General features: G+C 54.5%; 1 protein-coding gene across 3 annotated transcripts in view, besides 1 other annotated feature; it reads left to right on the top strand.

Moving 5' to 3' along the window:
- Gse1 (genetic suppressor element 1, coiled-coil protein) overlaps positions 1 to 19,812 on the top strand; it is a 352,883-nt gene that overhangs the window by 186,901 nt on the left and 146,170 nt on the right. The window lies entirely within an intron of this gene.
- Positions 8,507 to 11,904: an enhancer, noted in NCBI's record as "VISTA enhancer mm1674". NCBI's record gives its function as "enhancer in: hindbrain (rhombencephalon)[3/6] | midbrain (mesencephalon)[5/6] | forebrain[4/6] | limb[3/6] | eye[4/6] | nose[4/6]" and the evidence as "EXISTENCE:transgenic organism evidence [ECO:0001131][PMID:17130149]".

Genomic DNA, 19,812 nt, shown 5'->3' on the forward strand with positions numbered 1-19,812 from the left:
CCAGACTTGGGGAGCTACACCCGGGATTGCACAGGGTTCTGAGCTGGGACTGAATTAAAATCTTGTTGTCCCCGTCCCGGTCTGTCAGTCTGTCATCGTCCCACCATGTTCCTCTCCCCCCCCCCCCCCCGCCCCCCGCCCTCCAGTGTCTGAAGCACATGGAGGGACAGAGAAGAAAACTAAACTGGGATTCAGGCTCCCACACGCCTCCATAGGCACAGCCTTCAAGCCATATGGTTCATGCTCAGTGACGGACGACCCAGAGAGCTCAAGGGATCTGTTCAGGTTGCATAGCTTCTCTCTGCCAGCCACCATGCTCCTGTGGTGGGTCAGAGTCACAGCATGGACACCTTGGAGCCTGCTGAGGCATGACTAACAGACGTCATGGCCGAGAGCAAAGATGCGGTGAACAACAGTGAGCAGAGTCAGGCAGCCTAGTGGCTGCCCAGAGATGGCCCCTAGACTGGAGTGTCTGACTTTGCTGCCTGCGGGATCCCCTTAACTTCCAGCTCCACTGCTTTTTTGGGGAAGCCCTTAATCCTGGTTGAGTATCTCTGCTCCTCCTGTGAGATGAAGACGTGGGCTGCCCCTCTTGTGGGACTCAACTGGCCTTCTGGATCTTTGTAGACTAGGTGCTTTCAAGGTGACGTTAAAGTAACTCTCAGTTATGCGGTGTGAGCATTCCAAAGGCAGCTACAGCTGCAAAGGGGACGGGAAGGGGCGTTTATTGAGCATCTACTGTGTACCCAGACACACTACAGCACCATATAGGGAACATGTCACCCAGAGAGACAAAGCGAGGAGTCCAGGAGGGTGATACCCACTAGCATCAACTTCTAGTACTTTCTAGGAGATTCGGACCCAGGTCTATGGTCATTTCCTCTCCCTCCTGGCAGGGCTGTGGAGGGACTTCCGGGTAGTGCTGGCGACCAGCCTGGGCAGTCCACCCCATGCCCTGAAGCCTGGGCAGGAGCCCAGGGCGCCTCGAGGGAGGGAGGCAGGCAGGCAGCAGCTGCTGCCCGCAGGTGAGCCCTGGCCTCTCCCTGGGCCTCCTGGAAGAGCCTAATGAAGTGCAGCTGTGAACTCCGGTTTTGGGTCAGGAAGGTAATATCTCATCTCTCCACACAGCAATCGAGTGGAGATCCGGAGCCTTCTGCCTCCCCGTCCCCAACCCTTGGCAAGCCGGAGAGCTGCTCAGGGGCTGTCAATATTGACTCTGCGGAAGGCAGGTGGCGGGGCGTGCGCGCTAGCCAGGCAAGAATCAGAGCCCGAGCTACCCCCAGGGGCCCAAGAGGTGGGAGCAGGGAGCAGCTGGTCGGGTGCCTCTGGAGGACCCTGGCTGTTTTTCCTCTCGTTTTAATTGCTCTTGGTGACTCTAACGGCAGCCGATTTCACCTAGCGGCAGCATACTGGCTCTGGCCCCCGCCGCGCACCACATCTGAGCCATTCAGAGGCGCCAGGCAGCTGTTCCCGGCCTAACCGCCTTTTCCGGATGGTTCCTGGCCTGGAAGGGCCCGGGTAAACAAAGCCAGGGGCGGCTGGGAAACTAAGGGCCTCCCTGGGACCGTGGCCAGCTGCTGCCCAGGCCCAGGAGGCGTGAGGGCTGAGCAGAGCCCTGGCTTCTACAGTAGGCAGTGGTCACCACCCTGCCACACCAAGCCAGTTTTCCTACAGCCCACAGGCAGGCGGTGAGCGCTTGCCAAGTAGGATAGATTGGATTTGAGCACGCAGCGGCAAGCCCCGCCCCCTCTTGTGTGATCAAGGCGCAGGAGCCTGTTAGGCCTGTATTCTGCTCAGTTGAGATGTATTTAATGAATATCCATGGGCTTTGAGGAAGTGGCCAGGGCTGGCAATGCTCTAGGGGGCAGCATGCCTAGCTGTCAGAATAGCTGCTGTGTGATCTTGGAGGGCTAGCTTGCCACTTCTGAGCCTGGTGGCCTCTAGGAAATGTGAGAGGTGGCTTTTAAGAGCCGCCCTGATACTTTGTTATTGTTAGGGAAGGCAACTACGTTTCCCCCACGGGGAATGAGACACAAATAATGATGAGGCCTCCAGCCCTGCTGATGCGGCTCACCAGGGCTCCCAGGGTGGCCCCGGGGAGGCAGAGCTCAGCCTCAGCCCCAAGACCTTCCCTTCCAGCACAGTGAGGCCCTTGTTTATTTCATGATCCGCTCTCATGTAGATGTCTTACCGTGTTTTTAAAAGCCAGGTGTGGTGACACACACCTGTAATCCTGGTACTCAGGAGGTGGAGGCGAGGGGATCAGAGGTCAGGGGTCACTCTCGGTAACAGCAAGAATTACATAGAATTAAATAGAGCCTGGGCTCCTGAGGTTTCAAACAAAACAAAACAAAACAAAACAAAACAAAACTAGGTTTATTGGGAGCTAAGGGTGCAGGCTCAGGGATTGAGCCTCTGCCAGAGATGAGACTCTGAGTCCATTGTCCTCATGGAAAAAGACAGCACGATTATCAAGGTCTAACCTGCAGGCAAGGGCACGTGAGTACTATTGAAGCCACATTGGGGAAAAAGATCCCCACCACAGTCACAATGCACATCTGCCCGCCCGGAGCATCTTGTTCTGTCCCTTTGGGACCCCAGGTCTGCTGTGGTCCCTGGGGTGTGTCTGGATGGGAGCATAAAGTGTGAAACCCTGCAGCCCTGTCTCTCCCTCTTTGAGGACTCGTGTCGCGTTGGTTCCGAGGCTAGGCTGCTCTTGGTGGCTGCCCAAGCTTCCTCCTGCTCCCTCTGTGTCCCTACCTGACTCCCGAATCTGTGTCAGGTCCCACCATGGCCAAAGAGATGTCTTTGTCCCAGTCAGCCAATGGTGGCCAGCAGAGATAATCAAAAGGATGGGTGTGTGGAAATAGTGTGCCACTCTGGCCTGGCAAAGCCCTGCAGTGATAGGCAGTGTGTGAGAGTTGAGCGTTCCTCCCTCCCCGACATGCCTGTTCCATGGCCCTGCCAATCTCTGTTACTTGTTTACTCGGCTCAAGCCTTGGTATGCAGGCAGTTGGCTCTGATCCAGTCTGTGGCCCCTGACCCCCCACCCCCATCCCTCAACCCCGCTCCCCACCCCCACTCACCATGCTTACCTTCTGGCCTGGAGCCCCCGTGTTTGACAGTTCAGAAATCACCTGGGAACAGACTAAAACCTGCTGGTGCCCAGGCCACATCCAGGAACACTGGCTGGATCTGGTACCGTGACCAAGCCACTGGAGCTTCTCAGGCCCCCGCTGGAACTCTTAGCTTGAGGAGCCCCAGGTTTTTCTGGAAGCTCGGATGGGTCTTTGTGTTCTGTTGTAGGAAGCCTCTTGCCATGGCTTCCACAGCTCAAGGTGAAGATGTTCCCGGTTGAAAGCCTTTGGCTGTCCCTTCCTGTAGGCCCTGAACACCCTGAGCTGGGGCTCTGGTTCGGACATCACCCGAGGTGTCCGTCCATGCCCGCAGCACTGTGGTGGTTTTAGTCTGTTTGTTTTGTGAGCAAGTATTTGTCAAGTGAGTCTGTCTCTTCTGCGTAGATTGCTCGGAGTGAGTTTGGTGCTGGGTGAGTGGAGACCCCTGTAGAGGGGCTGAGGTGCTCTTGTAGGAACTTCCTGCCCTTGGGGTTAATAGTCACTCCCAGCAGATCCATGCTCAGCCAATCAGCTGATACACCTAACGCAGGACAGGAAAGGGACCCAATGGGACCCATGCGGATGAGACAGGCTTTCTTGGCCTAAGACTCCACATGGAAGGGGGCTGCCAGCCATAAAGCCATCCTTTCTTGTCCCCCTATGGGAAGAAATTTCTAGATGTAGGCTTCAGAGCATCTGGCAGGGGCAAAAGCAAGCAACATGTGACACTCTGCTTTGGTATCCCAGAGTGTGGAGACCCCTGGCCCCTTGCTGGCATCCCTCCTTCAGGTCCCATCCTGAAAACCTTGTAGACACTGCACAGGCAATGTGTGCGAGCATTTGGTGGTGATAGCTCATCCTGGGAGGGACTGAAAGTGTGGCCAGGGAAGATGTGGTGTGTGGCATGGTGAAGGCACCCTCATTCTGGCATGACGGGAGAAGTGCATGGGGGCAAAGTCTGTCAGTGGAGACCAGGGGCTGGGGGGTGACTCTTGAGCTCCATTTATTAAGGGCTGGGCCAGCTTGTGTCCTTCCCTCCGAAAAGTTAGGGCCTTCCAGCTTCCAGTTCAAGCCCATGGATTACTGCCTCTCTATTGTTCCTACCTCAGCCTTCAGGTTTTCATCCCATCCCCCACTTGTACCTCTGACCCAAAGGGACATGAGGTGGACTCCACCTGCCTAGAGCCTCTCTGGCCATTCCATGTCCCCTGTCCTCAGCTGGGAGGTCCTCATGGAATGTTGGCCCTGCCTCTGTCAATCTCAGCGTGGATCCCATGTCCTTCCCTGGAGTGTCTGCTTCTAGAGAGCCGTTGTGACAGTCTGCAGAGCCGGGTGACTTCAGGCAGCCCACGCCACCCACTTACAGTGCTCAGGAAGTGTGGCATCACAGTGGTAGCCATTTGTTCTCTTCTTGCGACTCTGGGCGAGAATCTGTTCCCAGCCCCTCTTCCAGCCCCTGGAAGCTGCCGGCCATGCCCAGCGGTTCTTGGCTTGCAGAGACAGTGGCAGCATTGCTACCTCAGTTGTCACGTGGCTTTCTCCTATGTGGCCTCCTTTCCCGTCCTGCCTCTTCGAAGGGCACTAAGAGTTGGTGTCCACTCCAGATTCTTTACTTAATCACGTCTGTAAAAACTCTCATTCTACATGAAGTCACATGAGGGACCATGTAGAGGGCCCACCCACTGCAGGGTCAGAGGGAACTCTCAGCAAAGCAGATGTTGACTCCTCTGTCTCGTGGGTTTTGGTCTATGCTGGGTCAGTTTTCTCCTGTAGCAAGGGTAGGGGGTGACAGAGCCCTGTGAGGTTTAAGGGGGCAGGATTAATAGGGTGACTCCGGGATATATCGGGTGGTATGGAGAAAACATGGTGCACACTTGTGGGTAGATTCCTTATCCCCCACAGCAGCCCCCACTTCTGTGCAGATAAAGAAACAAGAGACTTGGAAGCCAACACTGCCTAAAGCCACACAGTATCTGGGTCTGGGGTTCAGGCAGACTCGACATCCCTGTTCACACCCATGATTAGGGATCCCAGGCTCTGAGAGGCTGTCAGGAACCTCGGGGACAAGGGTGGCTTCTGCCTGCTTAGACACTGCACTTGAGCTTGAGTCAGAGGCACTGTGGGATTATGGCTGTCTGAAAGCTGCTGCCCCAACAGCTGCCTTCAGGAGCCAACACTTTCCACACTGGGGGGGTGGGGGGGGGTTGGGAGTCTCCGTGTCTTATGGGCAGGTGGGGCTGGAGTGTGACCCAGGTTGGCTAGCAGCCTTCTGCATGTATAGTCCGGCATCTCTTTCTCCCTTTCTCTTTCTCTCTCTCTCTCTCTCTCTCTCTCTCTCTCTCTTTCTTTCTCTCTCTTTCTCTGTCTCTCTCTCTCTCTCTATCCCTTTCCCCCATCTCCATGCTGGGTCTGCCAGGAACAGAACCCAAGCCCTTACCTACCCCCCCCACAGGTACCCCATATGTCCCTCCCTGTTCTAGGTGTGTCACAAACCTTCGGAGCGTGTGGCCTTTCTGCATACTATGAGTAGAGAGACTCACAGTGTCCCCGTTTACACACAGAAGTGATTCAGGCTCCCAGAGGATCATCTCCATCATGGGCCACCCTAAGCACGAGCTGTGAAGTAGGGTGACTGGACCTTCGTGGGCCTCTTCTTCAACTCAGCCTGTCCCTGCTGGGTAGCCCATGGCATTGACACAGTCCTGCTGAAGAGCATGGTTGTGGGGTGGATTGGTAGTGTGTTGTGGCTCAGTAATCTCACCTCAGGTCTGGAGGCTACGGAGGCCCACAGAGAAGATGGCGGGGGTGCAGGAGAACCTACAGGATTGTGTTAAACAGGAGGGTTCCCAGCTGCAACCATTTGCCTGCCCCGGCTCTTCCAGCCCATTCTGGAACACCTCCAACTGTATCCAGCATTTTACCCTGCCCTGCCCCACCCCACCTTGCCCCACCCCCGCACCATCATCTTCCTATTGTAAAAGTCAGTGGCTTCCATCTATCTTAGATGGAACAGCCCCAGGTAGGAAAAGCCAGCACCTCTTTCCCTGCCAGAGAGGCCCAAGGAAGGAAGGGAAGGGCCCTTCCCCCTCCATGACCACCTTGCTGTAGCCTGGAACAGGGGGACTACAAGACAGACCAAGGCCCAGCTGGGACCTCACAAGGAAGGCAGCTCCCACATGGGACAGAAGATTCCCTCTCTTCCCTCCGTGTCACAAGCGTCTGCTCTGAGGAAAAATGCTGACAAGAGCCAGCTCCGTGGCCCTGCCAGCTGGGCTGGAGGCAGCTGTGATAAATGGGTCTCAGGAGGTGTCCTGAGAGCCCTACTGCTGGCGATGGCAATGCCGCCCTGCCTCTGACCCCTGGAGAAAGGGCAGCCGGTCTGCCCCAGGCCAGGCCACGGTGGGGAGCTGACTGTTCACGGCCAGATAAAGATAGGAGGAGGGCCGAGGCTCTGTGGAGCTTATGGAGTGGAGGTGGGGGTGGGTAGGGAGGACAATTCAGCTCCACAATTCAGGAGGGAAGGGGGATTCCAGCCTCCCTCGGGGCCTGGAGCACATCTGTGACCAGGCCATAATACAAGGATGGCTGCAGCCCCAACCCCAGAGAGTAGGTATCTAATCTTGGGTTTCTTTCCTGCCCCTTGAGATCAATGCACTGCCCTTGATGTCACCCTTGATGTAACAGTGGATCTTTTAAAAAAAGTTATTACATTTATTAGCACCGTGTGTGTGTGTGTGTGTGTGTGTGTGTGTGTGTGTGTGTGTAGGTGTGTAGCTCGGGTCATGGGGTTTGGTAGCAAGCGTCTTTATCCACTGAGCCATCTCACTGGCCCAATTAAATGTGTCCTGACACCAGAACGTAGCCTTGCCTGTGTTCTATGCTTGCAAGTAGGGCAAGGCTGGGCCGTTGATCTGAAGGCCACGCACAGCACTCACTCTATTCCCATGGTGCACAGGAGCCAGGTCTCCACATTGCAGGGGTGAGACCGAGCAGTTCTCCCCCATCCCTACAGGCATCAAGCAACAGCATGGCCCTGTGGGAACCCGGAGACCATGGGTGAGGTGACCTCAGGTGGGCCACCATCTTGTTCACCAATGGCAGCCAGTAAGCATCCATTTAGACTGCTCAGTGAACCCTCCCTGTGCCCTTTCTGCACACTGCCTCTTCATACCCAAAGTCTCCTGCTCACCTCTGTCAGACCCTATGCATTTTGAGGAAACCGAGGCACAGAGTGGGACTCCTCCCTTGCCTCTCTAAACCCCCATCTGCCCTGGGTTTCCCTCTAGCCCCTGCTGACATGGCCTTTGGAGTTCAGGGGCTTAGGCAGTGGAAGTGGACCAGCCATCTCTGGAACCCCAAATCTAGAAGTACCGCTGTGCTTCCCTGCTTGATCTGGGGGTCATCGTGAAGAGGCAGGGTTCTGTGCTCAAGGGGTAGTACTCAAGTGGAGCAGAGGCGACGGCGACAGAGCCATGCCTCTGTGAAGACACTCTGGAGTGAAGGCCATGAACCTATGGAGACCCTGAGGAGTCAGGCAGCAGGGACTGAGTGCTGCCCCCCACCTCTGCAGGGAAATGGGAGGCAAATGAGCCAGCACCCCCCCCCAACAAGTGCATGTGTGAGAGCTTTAGGGGGGGTCAGGCTCTGCCCCCCAATATCAGGGCACTCAGGAGAGCAAAGGTCACATTGTGGCTGGGATCTCAAAGTTTCTGTTCCCCAGGCAGAGTCCCAGCTGACAGCCACCATGCCCAGGAATGGTTGGAAATGCCAATTCACAAGCTGCCTCTAGGCAGGCTGAGCCTAGCATTTGGACTTGCACGGCTCTTATGGAGATGTTGGGGCTCCCTATAGGCTGGACCCCTGTGTATGTGATCAATAAAATCACCCCAGCCAAAGCCTGAGAACCCTGAGCCTTCCTGCTGGCCCTGGAACGCTGTAGACCGATATCTGTAGCTACCCAGTGGTACTCACCCTGAAACATGGCCTCAGGGTCCAGATGGAAGCTAGGATGCGTTCCTGGCTCACTTGCCCTGAACACTGTCTCCTCTGCTTCATAGAACTGAGGACTGTCTGTCATTTTCTCTTCCTGAGGCTTGCAGGGCTAAGTCTGAGCTGGGAATAGAAAGGGGGGCTTTTCCCAGCATAAGGCTTTGGAGCCAAGAGTTTGATTCAGGGCACACCAGATCTTCCCTAGCAGAGCCAGCAGCAACAATAGCTTGTGTAGGTCCCCTGTGGTTACTAGAAGAACGCGCCCCTTCCTGCAGGCCGAGCCCTGCCTTAACCATGCCTGTTGATAAATGCCTAGAAGTCGATCCTCACATCCAGGTGCTCTTGAGTGACTAGCAACTTAGACAACTGTCCTTGACACCCGGTTGCAGTCAAACGTTCCCAGTGGGCTCCAGGGAACTTAACACACAAGCTGTGGGCCTGCTCATGCAGTCTGGAGAGATCAGGCGCTGCCTTTTGAGGTTCCCACCGTCACACCTTCCCTCAAGTTCTGAGGGCCTGCTGACCCATGGTGGGGGGGAGGGGATCTTCTCTCTGCTAACCCCAGTCTCTAGCCCTCACCCAGATAAGTTACTGGCTGAGATACCAATGACTAGGCCAGTGTCCACCTAAGGACACCTGTGTCCCTACTCCTTGTAATAGTGTACAGCTCCAGGTGCCCATGAGACCCTCCAGGGAAGCCCAGGTCCAGCTTCCAGGGACTCTGATGTCTGATGTCCTCACATTGGCTGACTGCAGAGAATAATAAACACACCTTGTCCTCGAGGGCTGAGTGACAGGATAGCCCAATGCATAGCATTTGGTGAGGGGTGTGTGTGTGTGTGTGTGTGTATGTGTGTGTGTGTCAGGGGGTGCAGTGGGGGGAAGGACTTCCGAGGAAAGCTGCCCAGCCTGCCTGCTGATGTTCAGGGACCAGGGCCTCGGAGTGCCTCCGTACCCATGACTGGCAGGGAATAAAGTCAGGAGACCAGGGAGGGCCACCCAGCAGGAAAGTGGGCAGCTGAGACCCCAGCTCAGGAGGAAGCATCGCTGCCCCAGCCTGACAGTCCAAGGCGGGGAGGAGCCTGTGTGAGGGCCAGACACCCAGGACCCATACACCCACACAAGCCTGAGGGTGTTTTTGCTTTGAGACAGAGCCAGCCTCAGCAGAACACTGCTCTACCAGGTCCTGTGCCTCTGGGAAGCTGGCTTTCCCTGGCGTCTTGATCTCAAGACCACTGCTGTCCCAGGGTCTGATTCCTTGTTGCAGGAGCCTTTCTGGATGCCAGAAGCATTCTGTCCCCCAGTGCTGAGTTAAAGCTGCAGGCTTTGTTGGCAGAAGATGCCCTGTAAGATATATTTCTCCCCCCCACTGAAATCCCCTACAGCCTTTCGACTTTTTGAGATGGAGACCCCTGGTAGTGTGGTGGTGTGGATTCCGCCAGGCATGGGAGCCTTTGGATCCAGTGTGAGCCCTATGTGGCCTCTTTGGAGGTAGGGGTGGAGTTGGAGAGACTGTGTATGCAAGCAAAAATCTGCCTTAGTGGGAATCACCGTCCCCTGCAGTGGATCCCAGGATAGCCCTTAGATGCTGCTGTGGCCCTGTGGCTCTTGCCCCTCCACCACCTGCTGAAGTCCACGCACCTCCTCCTGGCTCCCCCTCCCCCAGGTAACATTACTGCCTTTGCTCCTGGCAGCTCTGGAGAGAGGGAGCTCTCCCTCCTCCCACCCAGCCAGCTCTCAGGCTTTAGGCCACAGTGATTTAGTGGGTGGGAGGAGGAAGGCAGTTGGAGAGCCCTGGAGAGCCTGCTTGGCATATCATCAACATTAGGTGGGAAGGGGGAGCCAGCATGGCCCCAGTGGGAGCCTGGAGCGAGACATTGCAGCCCCAGGGAGGAGACCGTTCTGTGGGGGCAGCTGTCACTCAGGCCACACACATACAAACACCAGGGTCCTAGAAGCCTGGGGCTGGGGGGTGGGGGGAGACATCCAGGCAGCTGCCCCCAGGCAGGGCTCAGCCCTAGGCCAGGAGCTCAGTGGGGGCAGAGAAAGGGATCAGGGAAAGGCCCCACCTGGCCCTGTTTTCTCCCTCCCTCCCTCCCTCCTCTCTCTCTCTCTCCCTCCTCCTCCCACTCCCCCCTCATCTCAGATGGAAAACACAAAAGGAAAATGAGCCAGGGCCCAGGTCTGGAGAGCCCCAGCCCGCAGGCTTAGAATGAAAAGCAGCCCCAATTAGAGGCTTTGGAGCCGCCAGCTTGATGCTCCGCAGTTGAACTGTCACTGCGGAACCTTAATTAGCAGTGGTGGGGGAGAGGTCAGGACTGCTCAGCAGTCTTGACAAGCATTATCAAGTGCACAGGGTAGGGTGGGCAGGGTGCCTCGGGGGTGACCGAGATGGAACTGGAGGGAGGGGGGAGGAGCCCAGAGGCTCCCAGGCTGACACCCTCTGCTGTCCTGTGATGCCACCACACATACTCAGGGATCTCAATGCTGCTCTCCTCCCTCCCCCGCCCCCCATCTCTAGAGAGCCACAGGACACTACATACTAGCTAACTCCAAATCACCTGCCACTCACTGTCTGGAAGCACCTCAGAGTCTGTGTATCCCAGAAGGGGCAGTGTAGCATACTGCACATGAAGACATGGTTGTCTCTGCTCCAGGGTCTCAGTAAGTGTGTTCCCCTTGGGAGAGGAGGATGGAGACTTAGGCAGCCCTCCCATCTCCCCCATTTGGCACACCTCCTCCAGGCCAAGTATGCTTCCACACACACCCTGATCCTCAGCCTGTTACTCAGAAAAGCAGCCATCCATTTGTTTTGAACTGATAAGTCTCCATCTGTGGCCTGTGGTCCTCCTGAGCCTGTGGTCCTCCCGTGCCTGTGGAAAAGGCTGGGGAGGTCACCTGACACCTGCCAGGCTGGAGGCCAGGGCTCTGCAGTGGCCTGACCATTAGCAACCTAGGGATAAGGGTCAACCCCTAGCCCTCTTGTAGCAGGGATGAAGCAGCAGGCTGAGATCCAACAGGCAGAGCTGCAGGTGGCCTTGGTTGTGCCGATAGGGAGTGGGAGAGAGATCTCTGGCCTCTGCCCGGTTTCTCACCAGCACTTGCTGTAGCTCTTTCTTCTGCAGAGCTCTATAGCACCAGTCACCCCGAGTCATGTGGGGAGAGTCACAAAGCAAACCCTGTCTGTACCTCGGAGGGCTGAGTGACACACCAAGGGAGGCCTGCGGGCAGTGCTGCAAATGAGGGTGGGCAGTCAGGACCACTGAGGTGCCCCATCCAAGAGGCCTGATGGTCACAGGAGTCACTCTGGAGCTCTCTAGTGACAAGAGCAGGGATGGTTGATGGTCCCAGGACAGCTCCTTATGCTTAGAGTTGGGGTCCTGCCTCTCCTACTGGTTTCTTCCTTCCGGGTGGGTCGGTGTGGGAAGGGAGAAGACCGTCCTCTGCCTGGGCCGCCGTGCCTGGTCTCCTCTCTGCATGCACTCACGGCCTGTTTAAACTGCAGCTTTGAAAGCTTTCTGCCTTTTGGGAACTCAGAGGGAGGCATTTGTGGAGAGGCCCCGAGCAGTTGATTATAGTCCAGTGGGTAAAAAGAGCTTAAGGACAAATCCGGGCCATCAGATGTCGGCTTAGGCGATTTCCAGGGCTCCCCCAGCAGCAGAGGTGGGGGCGGGCGGCAGCTCTTACTTCCAGGGAGGCCTTTTCTCTGAGCCAGGCAAGCCTCCAAAACTCGCCTCCTGTTTCCGGTTTGTTCACCCACTTCCCTCTGCCTGGGCCCTCTGGCTGTCTTTCCTCCCTGTTCCCGGCTGGTAGAGAGAAGCCTTGGCAGTCCCGTAAGGCCCCTCACCAGCTGTGTGACCTTGGCCTGGTCACACGGTGGCTCAAAGCCTCAGTCTCCCCAGGGTAGGTGGGCAGAATGGTCACAGGGCCTCAGATGCAGACCAGGGAAACTGCCTGCTTGGCTGCCTGGTATAGTTGGTTAATCCTGTGGTCTCTCCTCAGCTGTCTGCGCTGCCCTGTGCAGGTGTGTGAGTGTGTGTGCGCACACACCCATGAATGTGTGCAAGTGTGCGTGCATATGTGTGCACACGTATGTGTGTACAACACACATGTGTGTGTGCAAGCGTGTGTTCAAGTATGTGTGAGTATATGTTTGTATGTGTCTGTGCATGCGGGTGCAAGCATGCATGTATATGTGTGAGTGTGCGCATGCATTTGTGCATGTGCCTATGTGTGTTTGTATGTATGCATGTGTGTGCATTGCGCGTGTGTGTATATGTGTGTGTGTATATGTGTGTGTGTGTGTGTGTATGTGTGTGTGTGTGTGTGTGTGCACGCGTACATGGCCTCCCCAGGCTACCTCTCCCCCTGTTTCTTTCTAAAGCCCAGATAGGGTGATAAGGAGCAGCTAGGGCTGGGGAGACTTGCACAGGAAGTGGTGACTCGATGGGGGTGCTGCACGCTGTCCCTTACCTGTGCCCCTGCCATCCTGAGTCACTCGCAAAGGCCAGCGCTGGCTTTGTGCCCTCTCATCTTTGCAGGTGTGAAAAGTAAGGGCAGCCCCAGGCCTCGGGTGAGAGAGAAGCTGGGAAGGCAGGTAGTCTGCTCCCGTGTCCGAGTCACTGGGCACCTCGTCTAAGAAGCTGTAGAGCAAACCGATGCTGCCTGTGCCCTGGACTACCCGCTGCCCACCCTACCTGACCTTGGGGGTTGGAGGTGAGGTGACGCGGAGTCAAGGACACAGACTCTGGAGCAGGTGAGAAATGCCCCAGCAAGCTCATCTGAGCACTGCTGTAAGCTCCTTTAATAACCTCTGCCCATACCCCATTGGTCCCAAGAAAGAGATATTCTAAACAGCAGTTCCCGATAGGCTGGTGTTGTCTGTGTCAGCAGTCCTTAGTCTCTCAGGTAGTCTTCAATTAGGTCCTCCTTCAGGAGTTATCTTTGAGGTGGCACCCTACCCCCCACCCCCAGCATTTAGTAGAGGTGGCCACACCATTCCTCCTACCTCCTTTATTACCCATGATGCAGCAAGGTACGATGCCTCTCCCAGCTCTGTAGCTCACGGATTCCATACCTGGGCCTACCCTGGCCCTGCCTGGCTGCCCTAGGGCAAGGGACATATGTGTGTGGTATAACAGAGAAGGGCCATGCAATATGACACCCAAGTGACCTGGATTCCCGTTGACCCAGTTTGTGCTTGGACACTGTGTTAGCCATCCTGGAAGACCAGACATGGTAATAAGGCCTGCAGGCTGCCTGCCTCTGTGCAGGGCCCATCTATTCAGTCTCCCGTACCTCAAGGTCTAACAGAGCCCTTCATGTTCCCAATCTCCACTCCTGCTTCCTCCTGGTCTCAGGTGTTAGGCTTTCCTCGGTGGAGCTCACAGGCATGTGCCTGTCGCTCTCCATCACTAGCCCCTTATGGGAAGAATGTTTTTGATGTTTAGGCCTCCTGAGGTGCTGAGTATCCAGTAGGTGCCCAGTAAATGCTTGCTGGATGCCTACTGGCCAGTGGGGCTTCTGACTAGACCAATGATCTTTTTTATTTTCCGTTTGAGAACTGGGAACTCGTTCTCATCCATCTGAGCTCTTGAGCGTGACGGGAGAGTCCCCTTGGGTGGGCCTGAGCTCTGGAAGGCAGAAAATGAGGGTGTTTGGTGTGTGCTGGGATTAAAAACAGCTGTGATGTTGTTGGTGATCTGTGGCAATTGAGAGGATCTAGAATCACCTAGGAGACCAGCCTCCTGTGGGGCATGCCTGTGTGGGGTGGGGGGTGGGGTTCTACTTTAGTTAATGGAGGCAGGAGGACCCACCCTGAATGTGGGTGTTACCAGACCAAGGTCCTGGGCTGCATAAAAAGGAGTGTACTGAACACCAACATTCACCTCTCCCTGCTTCCAGACTGTGCACACAATGTGATCAGCCTCACATCCCGCCTCCATGCCCACCACCCACCCACCCCACCCCCACCCCCACCCCCATGGTGGACTGTATCCCCTTATACCATGAGCCCCAATAAACCCTTCTTAAGTTGTTTTCTTATTTATTTATTTATTTATTTATTTATTTATTTATTATATGTAAGTACACTGTAGCTGTCCTCAGACACTCCAGAAGAGGGCGTCAGATCTCGTTACGGATGGTTGTGAGCCACCATGTGGTTGCTGGGATTTGAACTTCGGACCTTCAGAAGAGCAGTCAGGTGCTCTTACCCACTGAGCCATCTCACCAGCCCCTTAAGTTGTTTTCTTTAGGTATCTTGTCAGCACAGTGAGAAAAGCTCAACAGTTATCTGCCTGCTCTCCTTGAAGCAGGAAAGGTCCCAGTGCCCAGTGAAGTCTCTGAACTCTGTGGACCTTGTCACGGCTGCCAAGCACAGGCCAGACTGGGCTCTCCTACTAAAATATGGTGGCATCAAGGGCCCCAGTGGCACATAGAGGCAACTTAGATTGGATGGGAGAGAGGGTAGTCTTGTGTAGGATGACACGTGACCCTCAGGTTTCAGACTCTGGTGTGTGTGTGTGTGTGTGTGTGTGTGTGTGTGTGTGTGTGTGTGTGTGGTGTGTGTGTGTGGTGTGTGTGATCGGCATGGCCCTTTCTGCTTACAGCTTCCAGACAAACCATGTCCAGGCTTGTTACAGAAAATGAACATCCCTCCTAGAGACTCGAAGGAAGGAAGGAAGGAAGGAAGGAAGGAAGGAAGGAAGGAAGGAAGGAAGGAAGGGGCCAAACAAGAGGCAGGACAGAGTCGCAAGGTCATGGGGTTCCCAGCTTAGCCAGCTGAGAACACCAAGACTCTTGTGCTGGCCGGTGAGGGGCAGCTATGTCCCCACACGAGTACTCTTGCTGATCTGGAGGCACACAGGGTATATGACACCAAACTGCCTCTAGCCAGCCATGCACCCATTAGCCCCTGACTGGTTCCAACCAGTACTACCGTGAAACCATTAACATTTATTTGCACCTGAACCTGGGGGTTGCCGACTCTCTTAGAGTCAGTGGGGATGTAATTAGGTAGGGTTACGTGGACTCATTCTGTAGATTCTTCATTTATGTCTGCATAGGGTGGGAAGACTCAGGGAATGGGGCCAGAACTCCTGTGTCTATCTCTCCATCTCTTCCCTCTCCATATTGTCTTCTTGGCTGGACATCTTACATGACCATAGCCTGTCAGGGCTTGTATCCCCAGAGAGCCTAAGAGAACCATCATTCTAGCTTATGATGACCTCAGGAGTCATCCGTACATAGCATCTCTTCCACTTTGGGGTGGCCCAGGTTTCACAGAAGGGGCGGGCCTGTTAGGGAAAAGGTACAGAAGGCACACCCCGCTTTGAAACCTCATGTTTGCCCTTAGACTGAGCATGGCCCTTCCTTATGCCCTGTGCTCCATCCACGGTGACTAATGTGACCATTGTCCCCCTCTCTGAGACTGTCATTCCTGGAACTAAGACATTTGCAGGCAGTGCCAGGAAAAAGCTGTGGTCACAGACCTGCCTGCCCTGTGTGCCCTCTGGACCCCTTATGGAAGGTGGCTGCTCTGTGAGGTATATGACACATCTGTCAGGAGATCCTCTGACCACAGTGAGGAGAGCCACAGAGAAAGATCCAGACTCTGTGACAGGCTGGGCTGGCTTCTCTTCGGGCCCTTCCATGCCCACAGGAGGCCCCAGTATACAGCCGGGCTTTGCCGGAGGGATGGCTTCTCCCACCTCACCCTGCCACAGGCCTCAGAACAGATGGGACAACAGAAGGAACGGTTGTTCCCCACCGGTCTCTAACAGCGCGAGCTCTGGGAGGAAAGAGGGGTGTCGAAGAAGAGTTCTTCCCCTAGGTCGTCGTCCACCTACACCCTCACCTCAGCCTTGGAGCGGGATCGTTGCAGGTAGACCCAGATGAGAGAGCCAAGATGAAGCTACTGTGGGGAAGGTTGGGCCCCGAGTCCAAGGACAGGCCATCTTAGGTGTGACAGACACATGTGAGTGAAGCCATGGGACAGACAGACAGAGTGGAGAGCCCGTGCCTCCATGTCTGCAGCCCCTGAGCATGACGCTGGAAAGTCAGGACAGCCCCCCCCCCCCCAGAGCTCTGGCAAGCACACACCCAGCCCCGTGCCTGTGTGTGTTTAAATCCTATTTATTTGTTTTGTCTACATGTGTACTATCTGTATACCTGGCACCCACAAAGGCCAGAAGAGCATGTCTGACCCTCTGGAACTCGAGTTAAAGACAGTTATAAGCTTCTGTGTGGGTGCTAGGAATTCAACCTGGGTCCCATGGGCAAGAAGCCGGTGCTCTTTAGCCAAACACCTTACAGACTATATATATATATATATATATATATATATATATATATATATATATATGTGTGTGTGTGTGTGTGTGTGTGTGTGTGTGTGTGTATATATATGTATATATGTATATATGTATATATGTATATATGTATATATGTATATATGTATATATGTATATATGTATATATGTATATATGTATATATGTATATATTTATATATTTATATATTTATATATTTATATATTTATATATTTATATATTTATATTTATATTTATATTATTGCTTTGGTTTAGTTTTGAGTTTGTTGAGTCAGAGTGTCTCTGTGTAGCCCTGGCTGCCTTGGAACTTGTTCTGCAGAACAGGCTGGCCTCGAACTCGGAGATTCACCTGTCTCTGCCCCCCAAGTGCCAGGATTAAAGACCTGTGAAACTACCATATCTGGCCATATAATTTTAAGATAAGGCATCATTTAAAATTCCTAGGACTGTGGGAGTTTAGAGGAAAAGGTCCTGGTTCTGAGGACAGCGCCTTGCCACCCGTCCGTGGAGCGGGGAGAAGTCAGCCTGCGATCTGGCTGGAAGGAGAACACTCTCCAGGCTGAAATACCAGCCAGCCACCAAGGGGGCTGCTTATCTGTGGAAGACGAGGGATACTCAAGGACCAGTAAGGGGGAGGAAGGGACATTATCCTGAGGAAGTCCCTGGCCATGCAGAGAGGGCCCCACGGCTCATTTTTAATAAGGCCCCTGATGGTGGTGGTCAAAGGCGTATGGCTGCTTTTGCTTCCTCCAGAAATTCAACGCTACCCCAGGCTCCAGGCCAAGACCCCAGTGCTCCTACAGGAGCCTCAGGAGCAGCCAGCTATCAGATGTCCCCTAGCCCTTGCAGAAGGCCAGCAGCTTGGGCTGGCTAGTCTCAACGCTTGGGCATTCAGGGTAGGCTGGAACGTGATGTCTCCTGATGATGGGTGATTTGCAGGCGTGCCCATGGTCCTCCTGAGCTGACCCCACCCATCTCTAGGGTTCAGGGTTCCTTCAGGTATGTGGCTTTGTGAACTTGAGCTAAGCATGTGCTAAGAAAGACATCAGAACCTTAGCAAGCTGGCTCTGTGGGAACCCACATTTCCTTCCTAGTGACCTGTGCAAGGTCTGAGTTCTGACAGTCACTGGCCCCTGATTTCATGTCCCCAAGGCAGCCTTTGCCTCTGCCCTTGGGGTTCCCCTGGCTGCTGTTTTGTTGGGGTCCTAGGCTAGAGATACCAGAGGCCCACCTCCAACCCAGCTGGAGTCTCCATCAGGCAACATGAGTCAGGCAGGGCCATGCAGGGGCCCCAGGGAGCCCTCCACAACTCCATACTCCCCCTGAAGCCTCTGAATGAAGGAGCCCCAGGTCCCAGGCGATGTTTCTTTTAATTAGAGACAATTAAAGCCATCAGTGGTGGTTTGGTACCTTCTGGAGAAGGAAGCAGAGAGTGCAAGTGGAACCTAAAAAAAGAAAAGAAAACCCAGTGAATTTTTAACAGTGATTATTCTCCGGCACGTGGCGCGCTGCCATCTGGCAGGCTCACAGCCCGCCCAAGCTCTGTAAGGTGGGGAAGGGGCACCACTGGCTCCCACTGCCAGCTTGGTGCTCCCTCCGTGGCACTCCAGGGAGCCTGACCATGATGGAAGGCCACAGTGAGGTGGCCCTGGCCACCTCATCTCCCAGACCCATACCTGGGATTACCCAGTCCCTGCTGACCTGCACAAGGTGGCCAGCCCTCACTGTGTCTGTTGACAGCAGTTCCCTCACAGTTCCCCAGATGCTGAGGGCCACCTTATTCCAGTCATGGACCTCAGAGGCCGTGGGCTTTCTATTCTCAGGCGACCATGGTTTAAAATGAAGATGGGAGCTGGGACTATAGCTCAGATGGTTAAACTATTTGCCTAGCATGCACAAGGCCCTGGGTTCAATTCCCAGTACCACATAAACTGGATATGATAGGTATGCCTATAATCCCAGTGTCAGAAATTAAGGTCATCTTCAACTATATTCAAGGTCAAGGCCAACCTGGGCTACATGAGACACTCTACATCTTCAAAGAGAAAAATGGAGGCTGGAGAGCTGGCTCATCAGTTAAGATATAGTGCCCTCTTCTGGCCACTGTGGGTATTGCACTCATATGATACATATACATGCCCAGAGAGAGGCACACAAAAATAATCTGAGGAATTATGACATTGCTAATGGTTGGGGCCAGTTAGAGGCCCTGTGCGTTATAGGATATAGAGTGACATCTTGATTCATCACATGCTCTAGTATGGTAACTAAAGATGTCACTCACTTGGTGTTTCCTAGCAGGGGAGGGGGTACACAGAGTAAACTTGTTTTCTGTGGTAAACAAACCATCCTGTCTTCCTGTCCTTGTCTCTGAGTCCAGTCCCCTCCTTGTATGAATGCCAATCACATAGGACTCAAGGCTCTTCCTTCTGTACAAACCTATCTTGGTTGTTTGGTTGTTTTCCTGTCCTAGGGATGGGTCGCAGGGCCTTATACACACTTGGCGTGTACTGTAGCCCTGAGATACACCATAATCCTCAAATGTACGTCTATTAACTATATTATCACGAACCAACCCATTTTCACACAACCACTGCCTGAGGTTCTGGGGGCAGGTGCACAGATCTGCTGAGCTGTGTCCAGCAAGTAGCTCCAGGGCAGGAAGGAGGTGAAGCAGCCCAGGCAGCCTGGAAGGGTGGGCTCGTTTCAGGTGTATTGACTGGGAGCTGGGCATGAGATCTCTGGGGCCCCATTGCCCATTCTGCACCTTATAACTGAGACCTGTTGGTCATGGGGTAGACGTGGGGGTTCACTCATGCAGATCACAGTCTCCTGTGGCTCTAAGATCCAAGATTCAGAGGGCTTCCCTGATGACCACTGGGCTGTTACTAGAACCTCTGGTGGGCCCTACTTGAAATCCAAAGCCCATGCTGTGCTTTAGAGGGTAGCAGGCTACCTATTCTGTGGCATTGGTGCTGTGTGGGCAGCTGTGAGGTGGAGGAAGGAGCAGGCAGGGTACAGAGAGTTTCACTGAGACCTGAGGGCTGCTAAGAACACAGGAGACCTGCAGGTCTGGGTGGCTTACTGAAGATGGACAGAGGTATACCCAAGCAAACATGCAGAGGGTTGTTAGCCTGGAGTTTCTGTTGTCCTACCCTCTAATGCCCAGCTGTCAAACAGAAGCAGTCCAGGTAAGGTAGGCATCATGCTTGCTGGCATGACAGAATTTACCTTCTCATTCTCGTCCTGGCTTGTCCTGACACCCTCCCCTCCCCTCCCCTCCCCTCCCCTCCCCTCCCCTCCCCTTCCTTCCCCCCTCCACTCCCCTCCCCTCCCCTTCCTTCCCCCCTCCCCTCCCCTCCCCTCTCCCCCTCC

This window comes from Mus musculus, chromosome 8 (genome assembly GCF_000001635.26).
Source record: "Mus musculus strain C57BL/6J chromosome 8, GRCm38.p6 C57BL/6J".
Classification (NCBI taxonomy): Eukaryota; Metazoa; Chordata; class Mammalia; order Rodentia; family Muridae; genus Mus; species Mus musculus.